The sequence below is a fragment of the Gracilinanus agilis genome, chromosome 2, assembly GCF_016433145.1.
Source record: "Gracilinanus agilis isolate LMUSP501 chromosome 2, AgileGrace, whole genome shotgun sequence".
NCBI lineage: Eukaryota > Metazoa > Chordata > Mammalia > Didelphimorphia > Didelphidae > Gracilinanus > Gracilinanus agilis.
The window spans coordinates 272,826,098-272,831,187 of NC_058131.1; positions in this window are offsets into that span (position 1 = coordinate 272,826,098).

Here is a 5,090-nt window from a genome sequence, read left to right on the forward strand (position 1 = left end):
TCTCTCTCTGTCTCTCTCTCTCTCTCTGTCTCTCTCTCTCTCTCTCTCTCTCTCTCTCTCTCTCTCTCTCTCTCTCTCTCTCTTTTTCTCCCTTAGTATCAGTTCTAAGAGAGAAGAGCAGCAAGGGTTAGACGATTGGGGTTTCAGTGACTTGCCCAGGGCTACAAGGTTAGAGAGTGTCGGAGGCTATGTTTATATCCAAGACCTCCCAACTCCAGGCCTGGCACTCTATCCATGGAGTCACCTAGCTACCCTGAATGTATTTCTTCATCTGTAAAATGAAGGGTCAGAATTCTGAACCCCTTCCAGTTCTTAACCTGTGATCTTATAGTGTTGTAGAAAATGAATGGACTTAGACTGTTCTCAACTGTCACTGATCTGCCTCGTGACCTTGGGCAAATCATTTTTCTTTAGATTTTGGTTTCCCCTCTTATAGATGGGGATAATATTTCCTGCTGTCCCTGCGTTATAGAAAGGTGGCAAGGATCAAGTGTGATCCTCACAATTCAGGCTATTTTGTTAATGTGAGGAATTACTTTTCCAGGAAATAGCTGAGACCTAAGCCAAAAGACGCTGCCTTGTGGTCTGTCAAACAACCACATCTCCTGGTCCTTTTAGTGTTACCTAAGGGACTCTTGTGATCATCATTATGATTTTCAAGTGCTCCCCACCTGCCTGCAGAGAGGCCCCTCTGCCCAGTGCCTGCCACACTTATGCCTTAAATCATCCCACCAGCCACTGCCCTCAGAGACTCTGACAGGCCAGAATTGACGACATCCTGGATGCCCCGTTGTAAGCCACCCCCGCCTCCCACCCCCACCCCCAAGAGGCCAGAGCATCCATCCTCTCCTCCCCTCCCACCAGCTGCCAGCAGAAGGAACTTCCTGGCATATGGAGAGGGCCACCCTAATCCCTGCAAGGTCATTAACAGGCATGAGAGGTGGACAGAAAAACACTGCGCATCCTACCAGCTGGGACATCCTGCCTCCCTCTCACTAGCCACAGAGACAATTCTCTATCCAAGACTTCAAGAAAGGAAAGGTTATATATACTGTGTTGAGCCCTTAGACCCATGGAAATGATAAAGATGAAGAATTCAGGGACACATGGGAAGATTTATATGAACTGATGCAGAGTGAAATTTGAAGAATTAAAATGATCTATGCAACAATTATATACATGTAAATCAAAAGATGAGAAACCTAAGCTATGAATGACTGAAAAATCAATAATGCTCCTAGAGAAAAGGAAATAAAAGACCTTCTTCGTTTTGGCAAAACAAGGGGAAACTATTAGGTCTGAATGTCATATGCCCTATTGAATGGTTTTGCTTAGTTGTTTTTCCTTGTCAATCTGGAAGGGCCTGGGTAGGGTGCATAATTGCAACAGTGACTATGATGAAGGAAAAAAATGGGGCAGCGAGGTGGTACAGTAGATAGAGCACTGAGCCTGCAATCAGGAAGACTCATCTTTCTGAATTCAAATCTGGCCTCAGACTCTTACTAGCTGTGTGATCCTGAGTAAGTCACTTAAACCTGTTTGCCTCAATTTCCTCATCTGTAAAATGAGCTGGAGAAGGAAATGGCAAACCATTCCAGTATCTTTGCCCCAAAAAGGGCACAGAGTCAGACACGACTGAAACAAATGAACAATAAAAACAACAAAAACTCCCCACAGGGCATTTCTTTTAAAGAGAACAAGTCCAAGATATACTATTGAGTTTAGATTTGGCATTGGCCTAATTTTCATTTTATTGCTATCCTCAGACAAGAGGTTGGATGGACATTTAACCAAGGGTACCATTGAGAGGATTCCTGTTCAAGTATGAGGAATAAGTATTTGGTAAGCTAAGTTTATAGGATCAGACCTGGAGCTAGAAGGACCTTAGAGGTGCAGAGCAGAGGAGGAAGAAAGCACAGATAAAGAACTGGGAGGGAACCATCCAGTCCAACTCTTTCATTTTAAAAATGAGGAAACTGAGACTCAATGAGATTAAGTTCCCTGGGAAGGGGTGTGTGTGTCACATAGCTAGTTAGTGTCAGAAGTGGGAGTGAAACAAGTTTTCCTGATTCTGTGCCCAGGTTTCTAGTTCCCTTTTCATCTGCCAGCTCAGAGATTTCATGACCTGTGGTGAGATCTTAGAACATAAGAACCAAAAGGGACCTTAGAGACCGTCGCTGAGGATCCTGAGGCCCCCGGGGTCCAAGGTAACACAGGTACTAACAGAGCCATGTCAGAGCTAGGATTTATTTCCTGACTCCCCAGTCCCATGTGCCTAAGCCTCTGTAACACTCTGTTCCAACACAGCTATCAGAGGTGGTGGGAATCTGGAGATCCAAGCTTCAGCCCCTCTTCCATTGTCAGCTGTGTAACTTCCACCTCTTGGGGCCTCAGTTTCCTGATCTGCAAAATAGAATAAAGCATGCCACGCTTCCTTCCGAAAACCTCTGTGGGGAGTCAAATGAGAAGATCTGTGCGAAGGTGCTTTGTAAAAGGAGATAGATGTCTTCTATAAATGTGGAGCATCATGACCTGGATGTGTGCACATTTATGTGTGTGGGTGTGTATGTGTAGGGGGACATGTGTATACACACATATTTTTTGCCTGCACCCACACATCCCCTAAGATGATGTTTACGTGACATATACAAACACACAGAAGGTCATGCAGTATGACATTTTCATAGGCCATATTTTTCTCTCACCCTGTGATTTTTCCTCTGGCTTTACCCTTGGCTAACACATGGAATGAACCAAATGTGACAGCCTGCCCCCACATCCCCACCTGCTTTAAAATGCAAAGTGGGAGACTCAGATGGTCAGGATGGAATATTTTTATGATAAAAAATAACCCTACATTACATTAGCCCCTGGGAGTGGGGGCGTGAGGGGGAGATGGTGTCACCCCGCAGATTACGAAGGCAAACTGATGAAAATTCCGTTTATGAAGTCGCTGCTCTATCATTAATTAGAGACCCCTCTGGTGTGGGGGGGGAGGAGAGGGGAGGAAAGAGGAATTGGAAAAGTGCTGCATTTCCTATCTCCTCTGCCACACCGTGAAAGCCTTGTCAACATTTTTCCACGGAAGAATGAAAATGTAAATAACTTTCAGATTCTTCAACGTCACTGCAGTATGGAAAAAGGTCATATTGCTGGAGATCATTTATCTCGTTGTGGATTTAAAGAGCTTTTTTCTATTAAATTTTTCCAAATTAATGTTTTATGTTGCCCAGAGTAATTTGAACAATTATAGGTTTAAAGGATTGATCATTACATCTGCTGGGATTTAGATGGCCAGACTGATTTCTTTGAAAACCCCTTGATTTATGGGTGTTTTACAGAGGTAAATGGCTTAAATGTCTGATTCGGAAAAACCAACCAGTCTCAAAGCTGAGTGGGTATCATTATAGTCCTTAATGCCATGGACAAGGGGCACCGGATGCAGGGCCAGACACTGGCTAAAGGACAAAACTCACAAACCTGTTGGAAACTCCAAAGAGAGCCACACCAATGACTTGGGGAGATGGAGTGACCTGAAGGGGTGACTGATCGTGAGAAGACAGTCTTAAGAGGACAGTGAGGTGGCTTGAATCTGGAGACATTCAGATAAGGAAAGTAGGTAGTTAAAACCCCTGCATTCAGGTGGCGGGCAGAAGTGGGGGGAAGGGACAAGAAGCAGTTCCCCAAAATTGAGATACTAGAAACAAGAAGGAGCTTGAAGGAAGCCGATTTAGGATCAATCACAAGCTATCGATCACAGCCAGTTCTTGGCTTTCTGATTTCGAGGTAGGGAACCTGGATTCAGATTTCATCTTTGCCACATATAGATGGTGTGATATTGGACAAGTCATTTCTTTCTGGGTTTCGGTTTCTTTATCTGTAAAAATAAAGAAGTCGGACTAGATAGCCTCTACCATCCTTTCCAGTTTTTAAGACCTATGATCAGAGAGTTCCTCACCTTTAGGAGCTTATAGTCTATCTTACCCTTGGAATTAGCAAAACCTGGATTCAAATCCCACCTCTGCTACTAATTGCAATGATGAACAAGTCATTTAATTTTTCCAAGCCTCAATTCCTCATCTGTAAAATGGAGATTGTGATATCTGTGTTACTTGATAGTTGTGAAATAAATGAAGAGTGTTGCAAACTTTAAAACACTGTATAAATCTCAGGTACTTTTAATTAACTTTACCCAATGGGGACTAAACATGCAGAACTCATTCCTAGACTAAATAAAGATAGACTTTGGAAGGGTTTTGATAAATTAGTAATTATAGGAAAAGTTGACATTTTTCTGAGCCTCAGTTTCCTCATCTGAAAATAGGGGTTTTTTAAAAATTACTTTACTTCACTGGGCTATCATCAGGAATAGGTGAGATAATAAAGGTTAAGTGTTTTTCAAACCTTAACACCCTATATAAATTTCAGTTATGATTATTAGTGATAGATATAATGTCTCATTAAGAAAAGCCAGGAGTGTTTAGGAATACCCCTGACCTTTAAGATTATATCAGGGAGGGGGCAACTAGGTGACTAAATGGATTGAGAGTCAGGCCTGAGTTCTAATCTCCCATCAGATTCACTGAGTGACCCTGAGCAAGTCACTTAACCCCCATTGCCTAGCCCCTACCACTCTTCTGACTTAGCACAAATACACAGTATTGATTTTAAGATGGAAGGTAAGGGTTTAAAAAAAAAAGATTAGATGGAGGAGTATATTTATTTATTCCCCCAAGTCGTCTTTTGGCGTATTCATCAGAGATAGGATACTGGACCAGAGGCACCAATTATGGTACCCTGCTATGAAGCATCCTTTCTCATAGGACCCATGGGTCTTATCTGAAAGCTAATCACTTGGAGGGGACTCTCTTTGTGGGGGAGAAATTTCACCTGCAATCACTTAGCCCAGTATCAGGCTGGCCAACAGAGAGAATGGAGCCTCCTGGCAGTTTTCAGGGATCCTATCCCCAGAAAGAAAATTGACCGTTGGCTCAGGAATGGCAGGCATTGAAATCCTTGGACCATGCTCAACAACCTGCCTCTTCATCCAAGGCCAGATCAATTGAGCCCGTAGTTCTGTTCCAGAAAAG